Source organism: Pinus tabuliformis, chromosome 2_1 (assembly GCF_031772625.1).
Source record: "Pinus tabuliformis cultivar Carrire ecotype Pingquan chromosome 2_1, CPIR1, whole genome shotgun sequence".
NCBI classification, from domain to species: Eukaryota; Viridiplantae; Streptophyta; class Pinopsida; order Pinales; family Pinaceae; genus Pinus; species Pinus tabuliformis.
Genome location: NC_142299.1, coordinates 201,063,564 through 201,075,745, shown reverse-complemented (window position 1 = coordinate 201,075,745; position 12,182 = coordinate 201,063,564). Strand labels below are relative to the sequence as shown.

The following is a 12,182-nucleotide window of genomic DNA, read 5'->3' as shown; positions in this document are numbered from 1 at the left end:
GAAATTTGGTACCGGAGGACAGGTGGTTCCCTTAGGCTTTGATCTTTGGCTTAGGGAAAAGTGTCCAAAAGAATTTAATTTTTCTCCTAAAGTGACTTTATAATTTTATAAAGTTAAATCTAATTTAAAAGTGACTTTAAATGATAAAGTTACTAAGTCTAATTTTAAAGTGACTTTTATAAAGTCAATGAAAAATTAGAAAGGAAAAGTGACTTTGGAAATAAATGACTAAGTGAGTCTTTATTAAAGTGGGGTGAATTAAAAATAAAAAGTGAGATTTAAATGAGCATTTAATCTCAGCCATTGATCTAAATCTATTTCAGCCATTGGATTTAGAGATCACCCAAAAGTCACTTGGGTCACCCAAAAGTCATTTGGAGTTATATTAAGGGAGGAAAAGGAGGAAAAAATCACATTCAATTCAATTCTTTCATGAGTAGATTGGGAGAAGGAGAGCAAGAGAGATTTCTGAGCAGGGAGGAGAAGGAGACAGTAGCTTGGCACACATTCCAAGGCAGCAGTTGAGCAGATTTGTACAGCTGATTCAGCACACAATGAAAGGCAGATTTTGGCACGATTTTCGAGAGGTTTGCACAAAAATCGAGGAGTAATTTGCTGGTTTTTATGCACGCAAAATGAGGGCCATACAGCAGCATTTAATGCTGAAAGTGGGCACGAAAATCGAGGAGACCGTACAGCATTTATTGCTGTCATGTTTGCTGTAATTTCCAGTTTGTTGTGAAGCATGGGAAAATAGATAAGTTGTAAATTTGCTTGCTGATTTTTTGCTGAAAATTTCTCACTGTAAAAGGCAATTTTCAGAAATAAAGAAGAGTTCTCAAACTGGTTTTCCCCAAGAGTTGTAGGGGGTTTTTCCAGGGTCACATTGACCAAAAATCTCAGTGTTTAAATGTGTTTTAATGGCTGTTTATTACTGCTGATTTTTATTTCTGCAATTTCCAGCATTTTGTAAAATTTCCAGAATTTGTGTTTTCAGCAAATTTATTTTTTTTCAGCTTGTTAAATGTATAGTTATGGGAAAGGGAATTTAATTATATGGGAGAAATAAGGAGAAACTGAAAACCGGGGTGGGAAAACAGAAATTTCTACATGGTATCAGAGCTTGAATGCTGAAGGACAGTTTGGGACAACAAAAGGAAAAATTACAGTTGCTGATTTTTCACTTAGAAAATTCCAGCAAGCTGATTTTTTCATAAACAACAGTTTTATCTTTACCACAGCAGTGCTATTTTTCAGTTTTAGGACAGCAAGATGTCATTGGGATTGAGGGTGGAGGATAGGTTGGATGGGCATACAAATTACAGTGTTTGAAAGGAGAGAATGCAGAGTATCTTTGAGGAGGCAGAAGTCTGGGATATCATGGTGCATACCGCACAGAACCCTCCTGTTGTGCCCACTGATGTTACTCAGTTGGCTGAGTATAAAAAGAAGAACAATAAGGGTAAGAGGCTGATTCTAGACGGAATCAAAGACCATTGCATTCCTCATGTGAGAGGAAAGAGCAATGCCCATGAGATGTGGACAGCATTGTCCAATTTCTACCAGAGTACCAATGAGAACCGGAAGATGGTCCTGAAGGAGAAGCTGAAGAACATTAAGATGGGTAATGATAGTGCAGCTGGATATCTCACAAAGATTACTAATGTGAGAGATGAGTTGGCAGCGATTGGAGAGGCCATTCCACCCATTGAGTTGGTGCGGATTGCAGTGAATGGCCTCCCCCGTTCATGGTTGAACTTTGCTGATGGGGTTTGTGCACGTGAGACCCTTCCCACATGGGAGAGGTTTTGGGATGATTGCATTCAGACAGAGATCAGGAAAAGTCAGCTTGGGGCAGCCAAGCCAGTTGAGCAGGATGAGGATGTAGCACTGGTGGCAGGAGGCAAGAAAGGCAAAGGGAAGAAGTAGGCTTCCACAAGCAGTGATGGGGGCAAAGGCAAAGGTAAAGGTAAACAGGGGAACACACAGAAGGACTATTCCAAGGTGAAGTGTTGGAATTGTCAAAAGATGGGACACTATGCAGTTGTGTGTCCGGAGAAGAAGAAGGAGGAGAAGAACCAGGACGTGGCAGCTTCAGCAGAGATTGAGGACTTTGCTGGTCGTTTTGATTGAGAGTTTGCGTTCACTACATGTGAGTCCTCTAGTGCAGGATCACCTGCCACACAGGTTCAGAGGGAGCATGCTTTTCCCTCGATTAGCGGAGCATCTTCAGGTATCTGGTATGTGGACAGTGGGGCTTCACGTCATATGACAGGAGTCCGTGAGTACTTCTCAGAGCTTTCAGAGAGTGGCACTGATATTGAGGTAGTACTCGGTGATGACAGAGTTGTTAGAGCAATCGGGGTGGGGACAGTGACATTTCAGAGGGAGTCCAAACCTCCGTTGAAGGTGTTAGAGGTTCTTTATGTGCCAGGGATGAGGAAGAACCTCATATCCGTCTCAGCTTTGGAGGACAGAGGATATGAGGTACTGTTCAGGGGAGGACAGGTGTTGATGTATCCCAGGGGCACTCCAGCTGATTCAGTTAGAGTGATAGGTGTACGCCATGCAAAGGTGTACAAGTTTGCATTCCAACCCCTTTTGGCATTGAGCAGTAGTACCGACAGCAGAGCTAGCAGTTCTGAGCTGTGTGAGATTTGGCACCGCAGGATGGGACATATGTATCATGGAGCCTTGAGGACATTGCGGGAGATCACTATAGGTGTGCCAGATTTCAGTACTGATCACTTTGATACTTGCAGAGGTTGTGCGATGGGCAAATTTGCCAAATCCCCTTTTTCCAGCAGTGACAGCAGAGCGACGGGGATACTTGATTTGATTCATTCCGATGTGAGCGGTCGGATGTCTCATGTTTCCTTGAGTGAATATGAGTACTATGTTTTATTCATTGATGATCACTCCAGGAGAACTTGGATTTATTTTTTGAAGACCAAGAGTGAGGTCTTCAAGCGGTTTCAGGAGTTCAGAGCTCTTGTGGAGACTCAGACAGGTCGAAAGATCAAGTCCTTGAGGTCGGACAATGGAGGAGAGTACACCCTTGGAGAGTTTGTTGACTATTGTGCGGAGGCAGGCATTAGGAAGGAGTTCACTGTTCCTTACAACCCCCAGCAGAACGGGGTTGCAGAGAGGAAGAACAGATCCATCATAGGGGCTGCCAAAGCCATGTTACATGATCAGGGGTTGCCATTGTTCTTGTGGGCAGAGGCCTGCAACACAGCTGTTTACTTGCAGAACAGGAGTCCGCATCGTGCCTTGGGGCACATGACTCCGGAGGAGGCTTTCTCTGGGAAGAAGCCTGATATTGGTCATCTTCATATCTTTGGATGCATTACATACTCCTATATACCCAAGGAGAAGAGGACCAAACTAGAGCCCACCGCAGAGAAGGGTATCTTTGTGGGCTACAGTGAGACCTCAAAGGCCTTTCGGATTTACATTCCTGCACAGAGGAGAGTTGTTGTCAGACGGGATGTGAAGTTCGAGGAGGACAGGGCCTTTAGGAGGTCACGGGAGTTAGAGTATCTAGATCAGCCAGACCCTCGGCAGCAGTTGAGTCAGTCGCAGGGATCCAGTGGGCTGGGATCAGGAGGATCCGGAGGTACATCTATGAGGATGTCAGGTCCGTCAGTGAGCAGTGGCTCGCCGAGCCAGAGGGGTGGTGCTCCGGGCAGCATGCAGAGCAGTTCACAGAGCAGTTCACTAGGGAGTCCATTGATGGACATTTCACACGGTACCTTAGCTTCTACAGGTTCAGGTGCAGGCAGGAGGACAGCAGACAGACAGTCAGGAGTTCAGGCTACTGATGATGATGATGAGGAGGAGTTTCATTCTCCGGTGGGAGAAGTGCGCTCAGGGAAGAGGAAGCCCAAGTGGCTTCAGGACACCTTGAGAGATGCCACATCTGTTGCTAAGCCGAAGAGGCCGGTCAGAGAGAGTAGACCACCTGAGAGGTTTTGTAGCTATATGGCGATGGTTACCAGCATCCTTGACTCTGAGCCTTCTAGCTATGAGGAGGCAGCTAGCCAGCAGGTCTGGAGAGAGGCCATGCAGGAGGAGTATTCTTCTATCATGAAGAATGATGTTTGGGAGGTGGTGCCGAGGCCTGAGGGCAAATCCGTGGTTACTTTCAAATGGCTTTACAAGGTAAAGCATGATGCAGATGGCAGCATTGAGAAATTCAAAGCGAGGTTTGTGGCTAGAGGGTTCTCCCAGGTAGAGGGAGTTGATTATGAGGAGACCTTCGCTCCCGTGGCTCGATATACTTCGATCCGCTCCATTATATCGATAGCAGCAGAGATGGGTTGGAAGATCCACCAGATGGATGTGAAGACCGCATTTCTCAATGGCTTCATACAGGAGGAGGTGTACATTGAGCAGCCACAGGGCTTTGAGGTGCATGGGAAGGAGTCCCATGTGTGCAGAGTGAAGAAGGCCCTTTATGGCCTGAAGCAAGCTCCCAGAGCTTGGTACTCCAGGATAGATACATATTTGCAGGGGATGGGTTTCACAAAGAGTGAGGCAGATCCGAACCTTTACTTTATTGTGATTGGTGAGGAGCCTCTCATTCTGGTGCTGTATGTGGATAACTTGATCATTACAGGTGCAGAGAGACTCATAGAGCACTGCAAGAGAGATCTTGCGACGGAGTTTGAGATGAAGGACATCGGCTTGATGCATTACTTTTTGGGTTTGGAGGTGTGGCAGGAGGAGGGGCATTTCTTCCTGGGGCAGGGGAAGTATATTGTGGACATCTTTAGCAGATTCCACATGGAGGATTGTAGACCCATGTCGACACCGATGATCACCAACTGGAAGAAGCTTCATGCTTCGGATTCCAAATTGGTGGATCCCACATTGTACATGCAGCTGATTGGTTCCTTGATGTATTTGGTCAACACTAGACCAGATATCTGTTTTGCAGTCAACACGATGAGTCAGTTTATGTGTGAGCCTAGGAAGGTTCACTGGGTGGCTGCAAAACACATTTTGCGGTACTTGCAGGGGACAGTGGATTATGGTCTGGACTACAGGCAGGGAGATGGAGTGAGATTGGCAGGATACACTGATTCTGATTGGGCAGGTTGTGCTTCTGATAGGAAGAGCACTTCAGGGTGCTGTTTTGGGTTGGGTTCAGCAGTAGTGTCATGGTTCAGCCGGAAGCAGCAATCAGTAGCACTGAGTTCAGCAAAAGCAGAGTATATGGCAGCCAGTCTAGCTAGTTGTGAGGCTATCTGGCTTCACAAGATGTTGTTTGGCTTATTTGGTCAGCCGTTGAGACCTTCAGTGATTTACTGTGATAATCAGAGTTGCATTAAACTCACGGAGAATCCAGTATTTCATGACAGGTCAAAGCATATCGGGATCAGATATCATTTCATCAGAGACTATGTTCAGAAGGGAGTTGTGAAGCTTGAGTATATTTCCACTGATGAGCAGGTTGCACATATCCTTACCAAAGCCTTACCACGGGGCAAGCATGTCTACTTCTGAGACAAGACGGGTGTGGTGAGGAACACCTTCCTCGGTAAGAGGGAGTGTTGAAATTTGGTACCGGAGGACAGGTGGTTCCCTTAGGCTTTGATCTTTGGCTTAGGGAAAAGTGTCCAAAAGAATTTAATTTTTCTCCTAAAGTGACTTTATAATTTTATAAAGTTAAATCTAATTTAAAAGTGACTTTAAATGATAAAGTTACTAAGTCTAATTTTAAAGTGACTTTTATAAAGTCAATGAAAAATTAGAAATGAAAAGTAACTTTGGAAATAAATGACTAAGTGGGTCTTTATTAAAGTGGGGTGAATTAAAAAATAAAAAGTGAGATTTAAATGAGCATTTAATCTCAGCCATTGATCTAAATCTATTTCAGCCATTGGATTTAGAGATCACCCAAAAGTCACTTGGGTCACCCAAAAGTCATTTGGAGTTATATTAAGGGAGGAAAAGGAGGAAAAGATCACATTCGATTCAATTCTTTCATGAGTAGATTGGGAGAAGGAGAGCAAGAGAGCAAGAGAGATTTCTGAGAAGGGAGGAGAAGGAGACAGTAGCTTGGCACACATTCCAAGGCAGCAGTTGAGCAGATTTGTACAGCTGATTCAGCACACAGTGAAAGGCAGATTTTGGCACGATTTTCGAGGAGAGGTTTGCACAAAAATCGAGGAGTAGTTTGCTGGTTTTTCTGCACGCAAAATGAGGGCCATACAGCAGCATTTAATGCTGAAAGTGGGCACGAAAATCGAGGAGACCGTACAGCATTTATTGCTGTCATGTTTGTTATAATTTCCAGTTTGTTGTGAAGCATGGGAAAAGAGATAAGTTGTAAATTTGCTTGCTGATTTTTTGCTGAAAATTTCTCACTGTAAAAGGCAATTTTCAAAAATAAAGAAGAGCTCTCAAACTGGTTTTCCCCAAGAGTTGTAGGGGGTTTTTCCAGGGTCACATTGACAAAAAATCTCAGTGTTTAAATGTGTTTTAATGGCTGTTTATTACTGCTGATTTTTATTTCTGCAATTTCCAGCATTCTGTAAAATTTCCAGAATTTGTGTTTTCAACAAATTTATTTTTTTCAGCTTGTTAAATGTATGGTTATGGGAAAGGGCATTTAACTATATGGGAGAAATAAGGAGAAACTGAAAATCGGGGTGGGAAAACAGAAATTTCTACAAAAGGATGAGGCTAAAGAGGCTAAAGCGTCCAAAAGATAATACAAAAAGTCACCCATAGTTTGCGCCAGTGTTCTTGAAACAGAGTCGCTGAGTAGACATAGAATCCATATAATTCCTTTTTAAAAAACAGATACAAATTTCATATCCAGATTGGTACTCAAGCACTAAAAGGAGACTCTAAGTTTTCTTATTGACACCTTCCTCGGTCCGTGACTATGGGATGGATTGAAATTCTGATGTCATTAATAACAAAATCCCAAAAATTTTCAATGTAGCTTGATTTCCAAAGTGATCAGTGTGTTCATTGTTTTGTCTAAGAACATGTATCCATTGGATGGACTCAATGTTTTGCAAGGGATTTAATTTTAGCCAGGATGACATTGAACCTGTTATCTCTTGGAGAGTTCCCTTTGTGCATAAGCTTGATTATTAAACTGGAATCTCCACTAACATTTAATTTGGAGATTTTTCCAGTGGAAGACCTTGAAAACAGGCATAAACCTCTACCTGATTGTTAGTCTTGCTTCCAAGGTTTCATGCATAACTGCATTCTATAATTCCTCCATGGCTATAGAAAATCCCTCCCACACCTGCCATCCCTCAGTCGTCTTCCTATTATTTCATCATTCATTAACATTGTCTATGCAACATGTCTATTCAAAGACTTAAACACATTACTAGAATTTTGAGTTCATTCCATTGTGGTCACTGGTCACCACTATCACCTTCCATGCATTGGATCTTCAAGTTGCAACTTTGTGCCTAGAATATTGATCTGTGACCTAAGCTTAGGCTTTTTGTAAGCAATTTTTACTAGTTGTTTTATTGTTTGCCTTTTTTGTCTGCCTAAGCATAGAGTAATGCGGCTAGTGCTTTTGCTCTAAAGTACATTTATACTTCACCACTTGCTCTTGATTCTCAAATATGCACTTTTTGATTCTATATTTTGCAGGTTGTCAATGATGATGGAGTTGTATCTTTATTCGCTACTATTTCATTATCATTTTTTATAAGTTTTTTCAATTATGATTTGATGCAACAAGATGAAGGTTATTGATTTTAGTTTAGTTATGGTGTGTGTTATATTTGCATCAGGGATTAATTTCTCCATTGAGTCACAAATCAAACTAAATTTTTGAAAAATAAGAATTCCTTAATGAAGTGAATTCGGCTGCTAGCATGTTCTATCAATGCAGCATGCGCTGCTTTGGTGGATGCTCAAATTCCTTTGAGAAACATTATTGGTATTGTTCATTATTTTCTAAATCTTAAGTTTAGTTCTGGTTAAAGCTGTTGTTTTGCCTTTGATGTCCTTCTCTTAGAAAAATTAAGTTGTTTAATTAGCTGCAATTTGTTGCAGTGTGAGAGATAATGGAGAAGTTATTCTTGATCCAACAAAGGGGGAGGTGCAGGTAAGAATTTATATCTTTTATTCAAGATTATAGATCAATGGAATTTTTGGTGTTTTAACTTTTAACTACGTGCTTATCTGATTGAATGACTATGTTCCATTAAACTTGGTTTGTACCATTCTTCTTCTTTGCATTGTGTGACTGTCTGTACTGTTAACACCTGATAAGGATTCAGAGTAATGGTGATGGTTTATAAATGGTACACGAGTTCATTTATTGTTAGTATCTTTTGAGGAGAGAAGGATTAGATATGATACTCAAGCGTATAACTTTAACATTTCAAATATTTCAATGCCCAAACATTAGAATGTAGTTTTTTTTTTCAATTTTTTTCAAGAGGTTGGTTGATCTTCACTTTGCTTTGATATTAGAAAGTTTTGGCACATGTAAATCTGGTTTTTCCTAGTCGTCCTCTTACTGTGCTTCCCGAGGGACCTCCTATTGACAATGAGCCTCTAGAACATTGAATAATCTCATCCATCACTTGTGGGGCAATGTCGTGTATTTTGAGAGATTTATAGGCTATTATTTTCCTCGATAACTAGAATGTTATTTTCTTATGGTTCATGTTGGGTTCTCTGATGAGATTGGGTGGCTCCGAAATTCATATTTACTCAACATGTTTTGCAGTTAATAATTCCGTTGATTGTTTGGAGCATGGCCATGGTGCTTGTTCAAAAATTTCAGAGTTTGTAAGATCAACTATTGAACAGGGCCAGGTTTTTTATTATTCCTTCTCCATCACAGTAACCATTGCCTTAATGAGAAGACTGTTGGAGAAAAAATGTAGTTTATATCTTGGTTCTATTTCTAGGTAGCCAACCACTTGTTGGAGAGGGTTTGCACACACGTGTGCAAAGCGCCTCCAATAGTATCATAATATAGGCTATAGATCTTAAATATATTCCACAATTTCACCGTTTGTATCCTTTTGTGGCTTTTGGGTTTAAATATAATTCCTGAGCTCAAAGCCATAACTATTCATTATATGCTCTTCCTTCAACTTGTTTTTCCTAACTGGTTTGTATTGCCTTTTCTAGAGGGTTCATTATTTTTGTGTTGATAATTCTAATATACTTTTCTAAAGAGGTGAAAGAATAGATTCACCAAGAATTTGATATGATACCACAATTTGCTTGGAATATGCTTTACAAGGCAGCCAAAAGCACACTTTGTGAACAAAGGCTCTCAGAATGAGATTCATTTCGCAAGACTAATAAAATGAAAATAGGAAGGGATGTATCATTTCACATTAATCAATATTCTCCTTTCTTCCATAGGCAACTTCCCTCTTGGTCTTGATTCACAATCATAGATCCTTTGAGAGAGGTGAGATAAGAGTTTTTATGGCTACCTTCACCCACTCCCAGATAAAAGTCTTCCAAATTATCATCTTGGCATTGAATTCCTCTTCTTTATCATTAGCTATTTCCACTTGAGCTTTATTGTAGTTCTCATCTCTGGGATCACTGCTTATTTCCAACTGAAACCTTGTTTTATAAATCAAGAGCAAGGAGTGCAATTTTTGCCTTCCAAATCTTTTGTTGTTATAAATGTTTACATAGTTTGGTGTATTTATTATTTTGTTTTTGTTTTTCAATTTTGGAACACGAGTGGTATTGAATCCACTATGTGCATTGTTTAGTTTGAGGACTTAAGTGAGACAATTTCTTTTGCAGCCATTTGCAGACGCAAAGTGTGTTAACTATCAGGCTATGATTGAACTTCTAAAAGAACATGGTGCAGAATCTTTGGTAAGTTTGTTGATGCAGTGCAAAAAATTTTAAGTACATATTTATTGATGACAATTTGACCCTTGATATGTGTTATGATTTTCAGTTAAGATCTTTCATCCTCTCTCCTTCTCTCCGTTGCTTATGATCAACATCAATTTATTCTGTTTGACATCCGAGGAAAACTTGCCCAATTTTATTTTAAAATTATGAAAGAGTGTAGCATTAGAGAATTATTCCTATATTGATAAATCCAACCAACATGATTTTTTTTTTGGGTTTGAACCTTGCTTAAAAATAAATATTTGGCATTGATCAAGTGTCAAACTACGAAATAAATTATGCTTGGACACCTTTGTAAAACTAAAAAATATATCTGTTGAATATTGGATATATGTGCTTTAGCTATTGCATTATTATTCTATCTTGTTATGAAATTAAACACTGATGTCTGAGCAATTAATACTATAAACATCAAAGGTGCCTTGCGTTCCAATTTTTAAAACTCACTTGTTGCGTTGTACCCAATTTATTACAATTTTTGCTAATTGTTTCATTCCAGTGGGATATTGTTTTATAACACTTATTTTCAATGAAATGAGTGCTAAAAAATATTTAGTGATTGAAAAAATGCTTTTATTTTTTCTTAAACAATAATATGAGTTATTTATCAAATAATTACATAGATATTTGTTTCACATTTTTAGATTTGTGATAAAAAAGGCATAGTGAGAATTTTCAGATTACCATATTTATTAGATTTGCACAAAACTAATTTATTAACATCACAATGCTTTGAATGTATCATCATTATCGAATGCAATTTTGTATCCTTGGTTCTTGTGTTGTTTTCTAAATCTTTGAATAATATGATGTGTAAGGGAAATCATGGTAGTTATTTGGATGCCAAGATGCAACCAGTTAATCATTATGTTAGTAGGAGGTTTACTTCCTCTGGACCCTAAGGATCATGGCATATTGGGGTAGGTTAACTACCCACATATATGGGTAACCATAGGATATTTCTCTTCTTTTATGACGCAATTTTCCAGCAGTTTGTCATATATTATTTATTATATGTTGTCTCCTTCTTTCCTTTTGTTTTGACAAGTTATTTACAACTTGAGCTTTTTGGCATGTAACTTAGTTAGCGTGATTGTGTCTAAGATTTTCCTAAATGTTGATTAATAAGTCCTAAGGTGTTATTTTCTATGGTGACATTTTATTTTCTTTGTTTATATAGGTCCTTTCACCACATAGTGGCCACTATCACCCATGAAGAAAATTTGTTCGAGTTTCTCGCTTTTATGGGGAGAAATGACATTGACATTGTTGATGTTGAGGTATATGTCGTATAATTTTTTTAGTCTACTTTATTATATATTTTAGTGTTCGTTGTCTTTCATGTCTTATACTCTGTATTGTATCTTATCTCATTTTCAGAAGAGGAACTCAGTGTTGATGGTAAGAAGCAAGAATTGAAGAAAGAGGAGAACAATAGCACTGGAGTCACAAAAGCAGAAAGAGAGAGAGATGAGAGAACTAGTCTAACGATACCCTTAAAGTTAATATCTTACATGAGACACACATATACATATTGATGGTCAATTCTTTAGATAATTCCCTTGGAAAGACAATGATAATGTTTTGAAGTGATGAGACAATATTTCATGTGTAAATTGTAGTCCAACCAATATTAAGTTGGAAGTTCATATTGTAATACTTGACATTTTATATAATATAATTTATGTGGTGGAAATTAATTAGAGTTGCACTTAATATCATTTAGTATTGTAATTGACATAATTTTTTTTGGTTTAATTTAATCGCAAAACCATACTAATTAATTTATGCTGATTAATAATGAAGACAAAAAAACAATCTAAAACTACTAAACTAGTAATTTATATTGGTTAGTAATGAACATAAATAAAATGAATATGACTAAATTAGCTGTTTATAATATATATATATATATTTTTTTTACAAATTCGGTTGTTGTATTAATATCTGAAAAGAAAAAAGAAGGAGCTTGGACTCATGAGGTACATGAAATGCTGTGGTATACCAGGATCAGAAGAGTTACAAAAAGGAATTTTCTTCTTAATCCTGCCTTTACTGGCTTTGAGAAAGTCTAAACAGAAATAGACTCTTACAAACTGAAACAACAAAAACTGACATTTGCAAAACATATCTAATCTATATTAATGTAACTAATGTGCCGCACTGTGAATTCCTCTGGTTTTTCATCTACATCGATGTGCTTGGTGCTTGAGGAGCTTGGGGCAACAGTGTTGCGCTTATCCATTATATATTTTAGAACCTCTATGGACTCTTCCGCATGGCTGCACTTG

The 12,182-nt window shown here is 38.9% G+C and overlaps 1 long non-coding RNA gene across 6 annotated transcripts in view; it reads left to right on the top strand.

The window, feature by feature from the left end:
* LOC149199431 (uncharacterized) overlaps positions 1-11,591 on the top strand; it is a 38,400-nt gene extending 26,809 nt beyond the window's left edge. For 2 of the 6 annotated variants that reach the window (XR_016253777.1, XR_016253776.1), the window contains 5 exons: positions 8,044-8,095; positions 9,775-9,849; positions 10,710-10,811; positions 11,072-11,171; positions 11,272-11,591. This is a non-coding gene — a long non-coding RNA (uncharacterized LOC149199431). Of the gene's footprint in view, positions 1-5,975; positions 7,928-8,043; positions 8,096-9,774; positions 9,850-10,709; positions 10,812-11,071; positions 11,172-11,271 lie in introns of those variants that run through there. The other 4 variants (XR_016253781.1, XR_016253780.1, XR_016253778.1 and 1 more) reach the window with 3 other exon arrangements.
* Positions 11,592-12,182: the final 591 nt, after the last annotated feature.